Source organism: Anser anser (genome assembly GCF_964211835.1).
Source record: "Anser anser genome assembly, chromosome: 6".
NCBI classification, from domain to species: domain Eukaryota; kingdom Metazoa; phylum Chordata; class Aves; order Anseriformes; family Anatidae; genus Anser; species Anser anser.
In genome coordinates, this window is record NC_139726.1 from 41,548,927 (window position 1) to 41,566,217 (window position 17,291).

A 17,291-nucleotide genomic window follows, 5' to 3' on the forward strand; every position below is an offset into this window, starting at 1 on the left:
CAGGGCCGGCTTAAAGTAGGCTCTATTGTCCCACTTTACTGCTAAATCCGCCTTCCAGAAGTGGTTTCACGCTTCTTTCCGTGTGCCCTATGAATAGGGAATGTAGCCCATTTCTTCCACTCCATAGGCTATACCTTGACCTGTCTTATTAGCGGGGTGCTATTGTGTCCACTGTTGTGCTCTCATTCGAGGTGGGCTGGCGACGGCGGTATGTAGTCTGTGTTGGCAAGGGGTGGTTGGGTTAATCGGGGATTATCGATTGTAGAACAGGCTCCTCTAGGTGGGTTTGGGGCACCGCCAAGTCCTTAGAGTTTTAAGCGTTTGTGCTCGTAGTTCTCTGGCGGATACTTCGGTAAAGTAAGTATCAAGATTTAGGGCCAGGCATAGTGGGGTATCTAATCCCAGTTTGGGCCCTGGCTTTCGTGGGTTTAAATCAGTCGTTAGTTCCTAAGATCATCTTAATGGTGTGTTTAGGTGCATCTTGGGCTTATGACAGCTCAGTTGCATTTTGATCTTAGTTAGCTAGGATAGGCATTTTACCACTCTTTACGCCGTGTCAATAGGACGGTTGATTTGGGTTTCTTGTATGACCGCGGTGGCTGGCACAAGATTTACCAACCCTTGAAGTTAGGCTGTTGCTATAACTAAGTCAAGTTTGCACTCATTGCTTAATGTTAATTACTGCTGAATACCCGTGGGGGCGTGGCTTAGCGAGGCGTCTTGGGCTACTACTTGGGTGTGCCTGATACCCGCTCCTCAAGGCCTGTATGGGGGTAGGTGGTCGAGGGCGTTTACACTGGGGCGCGGATACTTGCATGTATATATTTAGCAAAAACCAACCGTAAGGTTAGGACTAAGTCTTTTGTCCGCAGGCATGTTTTATGCCATCTTGGCAACTTCAGTGCCATGCTTTGTGTTAAGCTATGTGGACGGGGGTGTGGTTAGCTGATAGTTGAGTGGTGAGTGAGAGTGAAGTATATGAAATTATTGCTTGTGTTTACTATTTTTAGTACTGGAGTTTCTCTAATAAGTTTAAGTTATTTTGTATGTGTTTGTGTGTATATATACATCGTTCCGATGATGTCATGGAAGGGATGATTAATGGAGTTTTAGAGGTAGTTTGCTGGGATTGGGCGATGAAGGTTTATGCTACATGGTGGTTAGCGAAAGTTTACTGGTTTAGTTTGTGAAGCGCAGGGGTTGCGCTTAATGATTTGTTGTTTTGTGCTATGTCCAACGAGCATTCATCCAATAGCCCCATTTAACCCGGAGGGTGGAGGTAACATTAACTGAATGTGGTCAAAGTGCATCAGTGTCAGGATGATTCCCCATATACGCCAACCGTCTCATCGAGGGACCCTTGAAATATAGGATAGGCCGTGAGGCAGGTGTGTCCAGGCTTAGATTGTGGGACCCCCGAGATCACTGGGAATAGCCACCTGTGAGGTAACCCCGGAAAAAATAAGAGGAACCAGAGGCGCCAAAAAGCTGGAACATGCCGCGATTACGCATTGAGAAGGTGAAAGTACTCACAGATGCCACTTTGAAGGGCAAGGAGGGGTGAGTGAACCCAATGGATGGCCCTGACCGAGGAACCAGAGGCGCAAAAATGTGAGGAGGGCGAGGGGTTTAGGGGGAACGTATGGGCCTGAAGCTAGTCATACCGGACATTATGTGCAACGGGTTGCTGATTTCACGTGAGGAGTACGATTAATAAATCCGTCTGATACGAACTGCATGAGATATGTGGTGGAGAGTTGTTGTTGGAGCATGTCCTGTGAGCATTCATTAAAATGGGGTCTTGTTATGCGCTTGAGTGGAGTTGTATTGGGTGTTGTGGGGTATGGTCCTAGAACATTCATGCCGGGTGGTTTGGTAGGAGTGTGTTTAAGGGTTTAATGGCCGTGTACATGTATGGGTTTAGCACCTGCTTATAAGATAGTCCGTATATAATGTATATTACTGGTACTATAGTATGTATGTATATGGGGTATATAAATTTATGCACGAATATGCATAACCAAATACCCCCGCCTCGGGGGGGGAGGGGGGGGGGGTTAAGCATAATGGCATAGATGGGGTAGAATTATTGGGGGCTTGCGGTTAGTTCCTGTAGTTGAGAACAATGGCGGCTTTTCGAGCCGCAGGCCTCGGGTAGTGTCCGGGCAGGAATAATGACTTATTTTATGTTTTTTTTAGGGATTTGCTTTGCGGTGGGTGTTTTGGGTGTGGCGTCGAATCCTTCGCCGTATTATGGGGTTGTTGGTTTGGTGTTAGCGTCTGTGGCGGGGTGCGGGTGGTTGCTGGGCCTTGGGGTTTCGTTCGTGGCTTTAGTGCTGTTTATGGTGTATTTGGGGGGTATGCTGGTGGTGTTTGTTTATTCAGTAGCTTTAGCAGCGGAGCCTTTCCCTGGGGCTTGGGGGGATTGACGGGTGATTGGATGTGCAGTAGCGTTTGTGGCAATTGTTTTTGGGGGGTTGGTGTTTGGGGGGTTTATGGGGGCTTGGAAGTTCGGGGTTTCTACTGTGAATAATGTTGGGGTGTTTGTTGTTCGGTCGGATTTTAGTGGAGTTTCCATGTTTTATTCACATGGGGCAGGGATGTTTTTAGTGGCGGGTTGGGGGCTGTTGTTGACTTTGTTTGTTGTATTGGAGCTTGTGCGGGGGTTGTCGCGGGGTGCTATTCGGGCGGTTTAGGGGTTAGGGTCAGAGAATAGTTTATTGAAAATGCCAGCTTTGGGAGCTGGAGATAAAGGTTTGAGTCCTTTTTTTCTGAGTTTGGGGTACTCTAAGAAGTGGTAAGTCTTCAATCTTTGGTTTACAAGACCAATGTTTTTATAAACTATTAGAGTATTTAGCAGTTGAGTATTTTGTTTTCTAGGGCGCTTGCGGCGGGGAGGAGAAATAGGATAGTGAAGTAGGCGATTGAAGCGAGTTGGCCGATGATGATGAATGGGTGTTCGACGGGTTGGCTTCCTACTCATGTTAGGACGAGGAGGTCGGCGACTAGTACTCAGAATAGGAGCTGGGAGAGTGGTCGGAATGTTATTGCTCGTTGTTTTGATTTGTGCAGGAATGGGATTAGGAATAGGATCAGTACGGAGGCGGCCAGTGCTAATACGCCTCCTAGTTTATTTGGGATTGAACGTAGGATGGCGTAGGCGAATAGGAAGTATCATTCTGGCTTGATGTGTGGTGGGGTTACTAGTGGGTTTGCTGGGGTGAAGTTTTCTGGGTCTCCCAGGAGGTTAACCGCTCATGCTTCTTTCTTATGAGACGTTAGTAAACCAATTACATAGCCTTGTCAAGACTAAATCACAGGTAAAAATCCTGTACATCTCATGTGGCCAACCACTCCCAACTAGGATTCCAAGACGCCTCATCACCCATCATAGAAGAACTCGTTGAATTCCACGACCACGCCCTAATCGTTGCCCTAGCTATCTGCAGCCTAGTTCTCTACCTTTTAGCCCACATACTAACAGAAAAACTCTCGTCCAATGCTGTAGACGCCCAAGAAGTAGAGCTGATCTGGACAATCCTACCTGCTATCGTCCTGGTACTCCTCGCCCTCCCATCCCTACAAATCCTCTACATAATGGACGAAATCGACGAACCAGACCTCACCCTAAAAGCCATCGGCCACCAATGATACTGAAGCTACGAATACACAGACTTCAAAGACCTATCATTCGACTCCTACATAGTGCCCACCCCAGACTTACCCAACGGCCACTTCCGACTGCTAGAAGTTGACCACCGCGTAGTTATCCCAATAGAATCCCCCATCCGCGTGATCATTACTGCAGGAGACGTACTCCACTCCTGAGCAGTCCCAACGCTCGGAGTTAAAACAGACGCAATCCCAGGCCGACTAAACCAAACTTCATTCATTACCACCCGGCCTGGGATTTTTTACGGACAATGCTCAGAAATTTGCGGGGCTAATCACAGCTACATACCCATTGTAGTAGAATCAACCCCACTCCCACATTTCGAGGCCTGATCGTCCCTTCTATCATCATCCTAATCATTAAGAAGCTATGCAACAGCACTAGCCTTTTAAGCTAGCCAAAGAGGGACTTCCCCCTCCTTAATGATATGCCACAGCTTAACCCCGCACCATGATTTTCAATCATAATTATAACCTGATTAACCCTAGCACTCCTCATCCAACCAAAACTACTAGCCTTCACCACAACCAACCCCCCATCAAATAAGACCTCCCTCACTACCAAACCCACACCATGATCCTGACCATGAACCTAAGCTTCTTTGACCAATTTTCCAGCCCCAATCTATTTGGCATCCCCTTAATCCTACTATCCCTACTCTTCCCAGCCCTACTATTCCCGTCCCCAAACAACCGATGAATCGACAACCGCCTCTCTACTATCCAAACATGACTCCTTCACCTAATCACAAAACAACTAATAGTCCCACTCAACAAAAATGGCCACAAATGAGCCATAATATTTACATCCCTAATAATCATACTTCTTACAATCAACCTTCTAGGCCTCCTTCCATATACATTCACCCCAACCACCCAACTATCTATGAACATAGCCCTAGCCTTCCCACTATGGCTCGCCACACTACTAACAGTCATGTTTAACCATGTACGTGCCCCAGGGCCGGCTTAAAGTAGGCTCTATTGTCCCACTTTACTGCTAAATCCGCCTTCCAGAAGTGGTTTCACGCTTCTTTCCGTGTGCCCTATGAATAGGGAATGTAGCCCATTTCTTCCACTCCATAGGCTATACCTTGACCTGTCTTATTAGCGGGGTGCTATTGTGTCCACTGTTGTGCTCTCATTCGAGGTGGGCTGGCGACGGCGGTATGTAGTCTGTGTTGGCAAGGGGTGGTTGGGTTAATCGGGGATTATCGATTGTAGAACAGGCTCCTCTAGGTGGGTTTGGGGCACCGCCAAGTCCTTAGAGTTTTAAGCGTTTGTGCTCGTAGTTCTCTGGCGGATACTTCGGTAAAGTAAGTATCAAGATTTAGGGCCAGGCATAGTGGGGTATCTAATCCCAGTTTGGGCCCTGGCTTTCGTGGGTTTAAATCAGTCGTTAGTTCCTAAGATCATCTTAATGGTGTGTTTAGGTGCATCTTGGGCTTATGACAGCTCAGTTGCATTTTGATCTTAGTTAGCTAGGATAGGCATTTTACCACTCTTTACGCCGTGTCAATAGGACGGTTGATTTGGGTTTCTTGTATGACCGCGGTGGCTGGCACAAGATTTACCAACCCTTGAAGTTAGGCTGTTGCTATAACTAAGTCAAGTTTGCACTCATTGCTTAATGTTAATTACTGCTGAATACCCGTGGGGGCGTGGCTTAGCGAGGCGTCTTGGGCTACTACTTGGGTGTGCCTGATACCCGCTCCTCAAGGCCTGTATGGGGGTAGGTGGTCGAGGGCGTTTACACTGGGGCGCGGATACTTGCATGTATATATTTAGCAAAAACCAACCGTAAGGTTAGGACTAAGTCTTTTGTCCGCAGGCATGTTTTATGCCATCTTGGCAACTTCAGTGCCATGCTTTGTGTTAAGCTATGTGGACGGGGGTGTGGTTAGCTGATAGTTGAGTGGTGAGTGAGAGTGAAGTATATGAAATTATTGCTTGTGTTTACTATTTTTAGTACTGGAGTTTCTCTAATAAGTTTAAGTTATTTTGTATGTGTTTGTGTGTATATATACATCGTTCCGATGATGTCATGGAAGGGATGATTAATGGAGTTTTAGAGGTAGTTTGCTGGGATTGGGCGATGAAGGTTTATGCTACATGGTGGTTAGCGAAAGTTTACTGGTTTAGTTTGTGAAGCGCAGGGGTTGCGCTTAATGATTTGTTGTTTTGTGCTATGTCCAACGAGCATTCATCCAATAGCCCCATTTAACCCGGAGGGTGGAGGTAACATTAACTGAATGTGGTCAAAGTGCATCAGTGTCAGGATGATTCCCCATATACGCCAACCGTCTCATCGAGGGACCCTTGAAATATAGGATAGGCCGTGAGGCAGGTGTGTCCAGGCTTAGATTGTGGGACCCCCGAGATCACTGGGAATAGCCACCTGTGAGGTAACCCCGGAAAAAATAAGAGGAACCAGAGGCGCCAAAAAGCTGGAACATGCCGCGATTACGCATTGAGAAGGTGAAAGTACTCACAGATGCCACTTTGAAGGGCAAGGAGGGGTGAGTGAACCCAATGGATGGCCCTGACCGAGGAACCAGAGGCGCAAAAATGTGAGGAGGGCGAGGGGTTTAGGGGGAACGTATGGGCCTGAAGCTAGTCATACCGGACATTATGTGCAACGGGTTGCTGATTTCACGTGAGGAGTACGATTAATAAATCCGTCTGATACGAACTGCATGAGATATGTGGTGGAGAGTTGTTGTTGGAGCATGTCCTGTGAGCATTCATTAAAATGGGGTCTTGTTATGCGCTTGAGTGGAGTTGTATTGGGTGTTGTGGGGTATGGTCCTAGAACATTCATGCCGGGTGGTTTGGTAGGAGTGTGTTTAAGGGTTTAATGGCCGTGTACATGTATGGGTTTAGCACCTGCTTATAAGATAGTCCGTATATAATGTATATTACTGGTACTATAGTATGTATGTATATGGGGTATATAAATTTATGCACGAATATGCATAACCAAATACCCCCGCCTCGGGGGGGGAGGGGGGGGGGGTTAAGCATAATGGCATAGATGGGGTAGAATTATTGGGGGCTTGCGGTTAGTTCCTGTAGTTGAGAACAATGGCGGCTTTTCGAGCCGCAGGCCTCGGGTAGTGTCCGGGCAGGAATAATGACTTATTTTATGTTTTTTTTAGGGATTTGCTTTGCGGTGGGTGTTTTGGGTGTGGCGTCGAATCCTTCGCCGTATTATGGGGTTGTTGGTTTGGTGTTAGCGTCTGTGGCGGGGTGCGGGTGGTTGCTGGGCCTTGGGGTTTCGTTCGTGGCTTTAGTGCTGTTTATGGTGTATTTGGGGGGTATGCTGGTGGTGTTTGTTTATTCAGTAGCTTTAGCAGCGGAGCCTTTCCCTGGGGCTTGGGGGGATTGACGGGTGATTGGATGTGCAGTAACGTTTGTGGCAATTGTTTTTGGGGGGTTGGTGTTTGGGGGGTTTATGGGGGCTTGGAAGTTCGGGGTTTCTACTGTGAATAATGTTGGGGTGTTTGTTGTTCGGTCGGATTTTAGTGGAGTTTCCATGTTTTATTCACATGGGGCAGGGATGTTTTTAGTGGCGGGTTGGGGGCTGTTGTTGACTTTGTTTGTTGTATTGGAGCTTGTGCGGGGGTTGTCGCGGGGTGCTATTCGGGCGGTTTAGGGGTTAGGGTCAGAGAATAGTTTATTGAAAATGCCAGCTTTGGGAGCTGGAGATAAAGGTTTGAGTCCTTTTTTTCTGAGTTTGGGGTACTCTAAGAAGTGGTAAGTCTTCAATCTTTGGTTTACAAGACCAATGTTTTTATAAACTATTAGAGTATTTAGCAGTTGAGTATTTTGTTTTCTAGGGCGCTTGCGGCGGGGAGGAGAAATAGGGGGATAGTGAAGTAGGCGATTGAAGCGAGTTGGCCGATGATGATGAATGGGTGTTCGACGGGTTGGCTTCCTACTCATGTTAGGACGAGGAGGTCGGCGACTAGTACTCAGAATAGGAGCTGGGAGAGTGGTCGGAATGTTATTGCTCGTTGTTTTGATTTGTGCAGGAATGGGATTAGGAATAGGATCAGTACGGAGGCGGCCAGTGCTAATACGCCTCCTAGTTTATTTGGGATTGAACGTAGGATGGCGTAGGCGAATAGGAAGTATCATTCTGGCTTGATGTGTGGTGGGGTTACTAGTGGGTTTGCTGGGGTGAAGTTTTCTGGGTCTCCCAGGAGGTTAACCGCTCATGCTTCTTTCTTATGAGACGTTAGTAAACCAATTACATAGCCTTGTCAAGACTAAATCACAGGTAAAAATCCTGTACATCTCATGTGGCCAACCACTCCCAACTAGGATTCCAAGACGCCTCATCACCCATCATAGAAGAACTCGTTGAATTCCACGACCACGCCCTAATCGTTGCCCTAGCTATCTGCAGCCTAGTTCTCTACCTTTTAGCCCACATACTAACAGAAAAACTCTCGTCCAATGCTGTAGACGCCCAAGAAGTAGAGCTGATCTGGACAATCCTACCTGCTATCGTCCTGGTACTCCTCGCCCTCCCATCCCTACAAATCCTCTACATAATGGACGAAATCGACGAACCAGACCTCACCCTAAAAGCCATCGGCCACCAATGATACTGAAGCTACGAATACACAGACTTCAAAGACCTATCATTCGACTCCTACATAGTGCCCACCCCAGACTTACCCAACGGCCACTTCCGACTGCTAGAAGTTGACCACCGCGTAGTTATCCCAATAGAATCCCCCATCCGCGTGATCATTACTGCAGGAGACGTACTCCACTCCTGAGCAGTCCCAACGCTCGGAGTTAAAACAGACGCAATCCCAGGCCGACTAAACCAAACTTCATTCATTACCACCCGGCCTGGGATTTTTTACGGACAATGCTCAGAAATTTGCGGGGCTAATCACAGCTACATACCCATTGTAGTAGAATCAACCCCACTCCCACATTTCGAGGCCTGATCGTCCCTTCTATCATCATCCTAATCATTAAGAAGCTATGCAACAGCACTAGCCTTTTAAGCTAGCCAAAGAGGGACTTCCCCCTCCTTAATGATATGCCACAGCTTAACCCCGCACCATGATTTTCAATCATAATTATAACCTGATTAACCCTAGCACTCCTCATCCAACCAAAACTACTAGCCTTCACCACAACCAACCCCCCATCAAATAAGACCTCCCTCACTACCAAACCCACACCATGATCCTGACCATGAACCTAAGCTTCTTTGACCAATTTTCCAGCCCCAATCTATTTGGCATCCCCTTAATCCTACTATCCCTACTCTTCCCAGCCCTACTATTCCCGTCCCCAAACAACCGATGAATCAACAACCGCCTTTCTACTATCCAAACATGACTCCTTCACCTAATCACAAAACAACTAATAGTCCCACTCAACAAAAATGGCCACAAATGAGCCATAATATTTACATCCCTAATAATCATACTTCTTACAATCAACCTTCTAGGCCTCCTTCCATATACATTCACCCCAACCACCCAACTATCTATGAACATAGCCCTAGCCTTCCCACTATGGCTCGCCACACTACTAACAGTCATGTTTAACCATGTACGTGCCCCAGGGCCGGCTTAAAGTAGGCTCTATTGTCCCACTTTACTGCTAAATCCGCCTTCCAGAAGTGGTTTCACGCTTCTTTCCGTGTGCCCTATGAATAGGGAATGTAGCCCATTTCTTCCACTCCATAGGCTATACCTTGACCTGTCTTATTAGCGGGGTGCTATTGTGTCCACTGTTGTGCTCTCATTCGAGGTGGGCTGGCGACGGCGGTATGTAGGCTGTGTTGGCAAGGGGTGGTTGGGTTAATCGGGGATTATCGATTGTAGAACAGGCTCCTCTAGGTGGGTTTGGGGCACCGCCAAGTCCTTAGAGTTTTAAGCGTTTGTGCTCGTAGTTCTCTGGCGGATACTTCGGTAAAGTAAGTATCAAGATTTAGGGCCAGGCATAGTGGGGTATCTAATCCCAGTTTGGGCCCTGGCTTTCGTGGGTTTAAATCAGTCGTTAGTTCCTAAGATCATCTTAATGGTGTGTTTAGGTGCATCTTGGGCTTATGACAGCTCAGTTGCATTTTGATCTTAGTTAGCTAGGATAGGCATTTTACCACTCTTTACGCCGTGTCAATAGGACGGTTGATTTGGGTTTCTTGTATGACCGCGGTGGCTGGCACAAGATTTACCAACCCTTGAAGTTAGGCTGTTGCTATAACTAAGTCAAGTTTGCACTCATTGCTTAATGTTAATTACTGCTGAATACCCGTGGGGGCGTGGCTTAGCGAGGCGTCTTGGGCTACTACTTGGGTGTGCCTGATACCCGCTCCTCAAGGCCTGTATGGGGGTAGGTGGTCGAGGGCGTTTACACTGGGGCGCGGATACTTGCATGTATATATTTAGCAAAAACCAACCGTAAGGTTAGGACTAAGTCTTTTGTCCGCAGGCATGTTTTATGCCATCTTGGCAACTTCAGTGCCATGCTTTGTGTTAAGCTATGTGGACGGGGGTGTGGTTAGCTGATAGTTGAGTGGTGAGTGAGAGTGAAGTATATGAAATTATTGCTTGTGTTTACTATTTTTAGTACTGGAGTTTCTCTAATAAGTTTAAGTTATTTTGTATGTGTTTGTGTGTATATATACATCGTTCCGATGATGTCATGGAAGGGATGATTAATGGAGTTTTAGAGGTAGTTTGCTGGGATTGGGCGATGAAGGTTTATGCTACATGGTGGTTAGCGAAAGTTTACTGGTTTAGTTTGTGAAGCGCAGGGGTTGCGCTTAATGATTTGTTGTTTTGTGCTATGTCCAACGAGCATTCATCCAATAGCCCCATTTAACCCGGAGGGTGGAGGTAACATTAACTGAATGTGGTCAAAGTGCATCAGTGTCAGGATGATTCCCCATATACGCCAACCGTCTCATCGAGGGACCCTTGAAATATAGGATAGGCCGTGAGGCAGGTGTGTCCAGGCTTAGATTGTGGGACCCCCGAGATCACTGGGAATAGCCACCTGTGAGGTAACCCCGGAAAAAATAAGAGGAACCAGAGGCGCCAAAAAGCTGGAACATGCCGCGATTACGCATTGAGAAGGTGAAAGTACTCACAGATGCCACTTTGAAGGGCAAGGAGGGGTGAGTGAACCCAATGGATGGCCCTGACCGAGGAACCAGAGGCGCAAAAATGTGAGGAGGGCGAGGGGTTTAGGGGGAACGTATGGGCCTGAAGCTAGTCATACCGGACATTATGTGCAACGGGTTGCTGATTTCACGTGAGGAGTACGATTAATAAATCCGTCTGATACGAACTGCATGAGATATGTGGTGGAGAGTTGTTGTTGGAGCATGTCCTGTGAGCATTCATTAAAATGGGGTCTTGTTATGCGCTTGAGTGGAGTTGTATTGGGTGTTGTGGGGTATGGTCCTAGAACATTCATGCCGGGTGGTTTGGTAGGAGTGTGTTTAAGGGTTTAATGGCCGTGTACATGTATGGGTTTAGCACCTGCTTATAAGATAGTCCGTATATAATGTATATTACTGGTACTATAGTATGTATGTATATGGGGTATATAAATTTATGCACGAATATGCATAACCAAATACCCCCGCCTCGGGGGGGGAGGGGGGGGGGGTTAAGCATAATGGCATAGATGGGGTAGAATTATTGGGGGCTTGCGGTTAGTTCCTGTAGTTGAGAACAATGGCGGCTTTTCGAGCCGCAGGCCTCGGGTAGTGTCCGGGCAGGAATAATGACTTATTTTATGTTTTTTTTAGGGATTTGCTTTGCGGTGGGTGTTTTGGGTGTGGCGTCGAATCCTTCGCCGTATTATGGGGTTGTTGGTTTGGTGTTAGCGTCTGTGGCGGGGTGCGGGTGGTTGCTGGGCCTTGGGGTTTCGTTCGTGGCTTTAGTGCTGTTTATGGTGTATTTGGGGGGTATGCTGGTGGTGTTTGTTTATTCAGTAGCTTTAGCAGCGGAGCCTTTCCCTGGGGCTTGGGGGGATTGACGGGTGATTGGATGTGCAGTAGCGTTTGTGGCAATTGTTTTTGGGGGGTTGGTGTTTGGGGGGTTTATGGGGGCTTGGAAGTTCGGGGTTTCTACTGTGAATAATGTTGGGGTGTTTGTTGTTCGGTCGGATTTTAGTGGAGTTTCCATGTTTTATTCACATGGGGCAGGGATGTTTTTAGTGGCGGGTTGGGGGCTGTTGTTGACTTTGTTTGTTGTATTGGAGCTTGTGCGGGGGTTGTCGCGGGGTGCTATTCGGGCGGTTTAGGGGTTAGGGTCAGAGAATAGTTTATTGAAAATGCCAGCTTTGGGAGCTGGAGATAAAGGTTTGAGTCCTTTTTTTCTGAGTTTGGGGTACTCTAAGAAGTGGTAAGTCTTCAATCTTTGGTTTACAAGACCAATGTTTTTATAAACTATTAGAGTATTTAGCAGTTGAGTATTTTGTTTTCTAGGGCGCTTGCGGCGGGGAGGAGAAATAGGGGGATAGTGAAGTAGGCGATTGAAGCGAGTTGGCCGATGATGATGAATGGGTGTTCGACGGGTTGGCTTCCTACTCATGTTAGGACGAGGAGGTCGGCGACTAGTACTCAGAATAGGAGCTGGGAGAGTGGTCGGAATGTTATTGCTCGTTGTTTTGATTTGTGCAGGAATGGGATTAGGAATAGGATCAGTACGGAGGCGGCCAGTGCTAATACGCCTCCTAGTTTATTTGGGATTGAACGTAGGATGGCGTAGGCGAATAGGAAGTATCATTCTGGCTTGATGTGTGGTGGGGTTACTAGTGGGTTTGCTGGGGTGAAGTTTTCTGGGTCTCCCAGGAGGTTAACCGCTCATGCTTCTTTCTTATGAGACGTTAGTAAACCAATTACATAGCCTTGTCAAGACTAAATCACAGGTAAAAATCCTGTACATCTCATGTGGCCAACCACTCCCAACTAGGATTCCAAGACGCCTCATCACCCATCATAGAAGAACTCGTTGAATTCCACGACCATGCCCTAATCGTTGCCCTAGCTATCTGCAGCCTAGTTCTCTACCTTTTAGCCCACATACTAACAGAAAAACTCTCGTCCAATGCTGTAGACGCCCAAGAAGTAGAGCTGATCTGGACAATCCTACCTGCTATCGTCCTGGTACTCCTCGCCCTCCCATCCCTACAAATCCTCTACATAATGGACGAAATCGACGAACCAGACCTCACCCTAAAAGCCATCGGCCACCAATGATACTGAAGCTACGAATACACAGACTTCAAAGACCTATCATTCGACTCCTACATAGTGCCCACCCCAGACTTACCCAACGGCCACTTCCGACTGCTAGAAGTTGACCACCGCGTAGTTATCCCAATAGAATCCCCCATCCGCGTGATCATTACTGCAGGAGACGTACTCCACTCCTGAGCAGTCCCAACGCTCGGAGTTAAAACAGACGCAATCCCAGGCCGACTAAACCAAACTTCATTCATTACCACCCGGCCTGGGATTTTTTACGGACAATGCTCAGAAATTTGCGGGGCTAATCACAGCTACATACCCATTGTAGTAGAATCAACCCCACTCCCACATTTCGAGGCCTGATCGTCCCTTCTATCATCATCCTAATCATTAAGAAGCTATGCAACAGCACTAGCCTTTTAAGCTAGCCAAAGAGGGACTTCCCCCTCCTTAATGATATGCCACAGCTTAACCCCGCACCATGATTTTCAATCATAATTATAACCTGATTAACCCTAGCACTCCTCATCCAACCAAAACTACTAGCCTTCACCACAACCAACCCCCCATCAAATAAGACCTCCCTCACTACCAAACCCACACCATGATCCTGACCATGAACCTAAGCTTCTTTGACCAATTTTCCAGCCCCAATCTATTTGGCATCCCCTTAATCCTACTATCCCTACTCTTCCCAGCCCTACTATTCCCGTCCCCAAACAACCGATGAATCGACAACCGCCTCTCTACTATCCAAACATGACTCCTTCACCTAATCACAAAACAACTAATAGTCCCACTCAACAAAAATGGCCACAAATGAGCCATAATATTTACATCCCTAATAATCATACTTCTTACAATCAACCTTCTAGGCCTCCTTCCATATACATTCACCCCAACCACCCAACTATCTATGAACATAGCCCTAGCCTTCCCACTATGGCTCGCCACACTACTAACAGTCATGTTTAACCATGTACGTGCCCCAGGGCCGGCTTAAAGTAGGCTCTATTGTCCCACTTTACTGCTAAATCCGCCTTCCAGAAGTGGTTTCACGCTTCTTTCCGTGTGCCCTATGAATAGGGAATGTAGCCCATTTCTTCCACTCCATAGGCTATACCTTGACCTGTCTTATTAGCGGGGTGCTATTGTGTCCACTGTTGTGCTCTCATTCGAGGTGGGCTGGCGACGGCGGTATGTAGGCTGTGTTGGCAAGGGGTGGTTGGGTTAATCGGGGATTATCGATTGTAGAACAGGCTCCTCTAGGTGGGTTTGGGGCACCGCCAAGTCCTTAGAGTTTTAAGCGTTTGTGCTCGTAGTTCTCTGGCGGATACTTCGGTAAAGTAAGTATCAAGATTTAGGGCCAGGCATAGTGGGGTATCTAATCCCAGTTTGGGCCCTGGCTTTCGTGGGTTTAAATCAGTCGTTAGTTCCTAAGATCATCTTAATGGTGTGTTTAGGTGCATCTTGGGCTTATGACAGCTCAGTTGCATTTTGATCTTAGTTAGCTAGGATAGGCATTTTACCACTCTTTACGCCGTGTCAATAGGACGGTTGATTTGGGTTTCTTGTATGACCGCGGTGGCTGGCACAAGATTTACCAACCCTTGAAGTTAGGCTGTTGCTATAACTAAGTCAAGTTTGCACTCATTGCTTAATGTTAATTACTGCTGAATACCCGTGGGGGCGTGGCTTAGCGAGGCGTCTTGGGCTACTACTTGGGTGTGCCTGATACCCGCTCCTCAAGGCCTGTATGGGGGTAGGTGGTCGAGGGCGTTTACACTGGGGCGCGGATACTTGCATGTATATATTTAGCAAAAACCAACCGTAAGGTTAGGACTAAGTCTTTTGTCCGCAGGCATGTTTTATGCCATCTTGGCAACTTCAGTGCCATGCTTTGTGTTAAGCTATGTGGACGGGGGTGTGGTTAGCTGATAGTTGAGTGGTGAGTGAGAGTGAAGTATATGAAATTATTGCTTGTGTTTACTATTTTTAGTACTGGAGTTTCTCTAAGTCCTAGGACTAGGAGGAAATGGTGTTTCATAGTGTGTAGGCGTCGGGATAGTCCGAGTATCGTCGGGGTATTCCTGCTAGGCCTAGGAAGTGCTGGGGGAAGAACGTTAGGTTTACTCCTGTAAATATTACCCCGAAGTGGGCTTTTGCTCATGTTTGGTGTAGGGTAAACCCAGTGAGTAGTGGGAATCAGTGAGTAAATCCTGCTAGAATGGCAAAGACGGCGCCTATGGATAGGATGTAGTGGAAGTGGGCAACTACGTAGTACGTGTCGTGCAGGGCGATGTCTAGGGAAGAGTTTGCAAGAACGATTCCTGTTAATCCTCCGATGGTAAATAGGAAGATAAATCCTAGAGCTCATAGTATTGGGGGGGTCTCATTTGATTGTTCCTCCGTGCAGGGTGGCTAGTCAGCTAAATACTTTGATTCCGGTAGGGATGGCAATGATTATAGTGGCTGATGTAAAGTAGGCTTGGGTATCAACGTCTATTCCTACTGTAAACATGTGGTGAGCTCAGACGATGAATCCTAGGAAGCCGATGGATAGTATGGCTCAGACTATTCCCATGTAGCCGAAGGGCTCCTTTTTGCCTGAGTAGTACGTGACTACGTGTGAGATGATTCCGAACCCCGGTAGGATCAGAATATAGACTTCTGGGTGTCCGAAGAATCAGAATAGGTGTTGGTACAGGATTGGGTCTCCTCCTCCAGCGGGGTCGAAGAATGTGGTGTTTAGGTTTCGATCAGTTAGTAATATTGTAATACCGGCGGCGAGTACGGGGAGTGATAGAAGGAGTAGGATGGCGGTAATTAGTACGGATCAGACAAATAGTGTCCACTTCCACTACGTCCTATCCATAGGCGCCGTCTTTGCCATTCTAGCAGGATTTACTCACTGATTCCCACTACTCACTGGGTTTACCCTACACCAAACATGAGCAAAAGCCCACTTCGGGGTAATATTTACAGGAGTAAACCTAACGTTCTTCCCCCAGCACTTCCTAGGCCTAGCAGAAATACCCCGACGATACTCGGACTATCCCGACGCCTACACACTATGAAACACCATTTCCTCCTAGTCCTAGGACTTAGAGAAACTCCAGTACTAAAAATAGTAAACACAAGCAATAATTTCATATACTTCACTCTCACTCACCACTCAACTATCAGCTAACCACACCCCCGTCCACATAGCTTAACACAAAGCATGGCACTGAAGTTGCCAAGATGGCATAAAACATGCCTGCGGACAAAAGACTTAGTCCTAACCTTACGGTTGGTTTTTGCTAAATATATACATGCAAGTATCCGCGCCCCAGTGTAAACGCCCTCGACCACCTACCCCCATACAGGCCTTGAGGAGCGGGTATCAGGCACACCCAAGTAGTAGCCCAAGACGCCTCGCTAAGCCACGCCCCCACGGGTATTCAGCAGTAATTAACATTAAGCAATGAGTGCAAACTTGACTTAGTTATAGCAACAGCCTAACTTCAAGGGTTGGTAAATCTTGTGCCAGCCACCGCGGTCATACAAGAAACCCAAATCAACCGTCCTATTGACACGGCGTAAAGAGTGGTAAAATGCCTATCCTAGCTAACTAAGATCAAAATGCAACTGAGCTGTCATAAGCCCAAGATGCACCTAAACACACCATTAAGATGATCTTAGGAACTAACGACTGATTTAAACCCACGAAAGCCAGGGCCCAAACTGGGATTAGATACCCCACTATGCCTGGCCCTAAATCTTGATACTTACTTTACCGAAGTATCCGCCAGAGAACTACGAGCACAAACGCTTAAAACTCTAAGGACTTGGCGGTGCCCCAAACCCACCTAGAGGAGCCTGTTCTACAATCGATAATCCCCGATTAACCCAACCACCCCTTGCCAACACAGACTACATACCGCCGTCGCCAGCCCACTTCGAATGAGAGCACAACAGTGGACACAATAGCACCCCGCTAATAAGACAGGTCAAGGTATAGCCTATGGAGTGGAAGAAATGGGCTACATTCCCTATTCATAGGGCACACGGAAAGAAGCGTGAAACCACTTCTGGAAGGCGGATTTAGCAGTAAAGTGGGACAATAGAGCCTACTTTAAGCCGGCCCTGGGGCACGTACATACCGCCCGTCACCCTCCTCAAAAGCCACATCCCACATAACTAATACCATAAATACGCTGAAGATGAGGTAAGTCGTAACAAGGTAAGTGTACCGGAAGGTGTACTTAGAATATCAAGACGTAGCTATAACACCAAAGCACTCAGCTTACACCTGAAAGATATCTACTAGACCGGATCGTCTTGAAGCCCCCCCTCTAGCTCAACCACACAAATAGTACACCAAAACTAAAGAATTTAC

At 47.2% G+C, this 17,291-nt stretch overlaps 1 long non-coding RNA gene across 1 annotated transcript in view; it reads right to left on the reverse strand.

Annotated features, from left to right (window-relative positions):
- The window catches only part of LOC310901949, a 48,392-nt gene that overhangs the window by 1,806 nt on the left and 29,295 nt on the right, over positions 1–17,291 (reverse strand). The window lies entirely within an intron of this gene.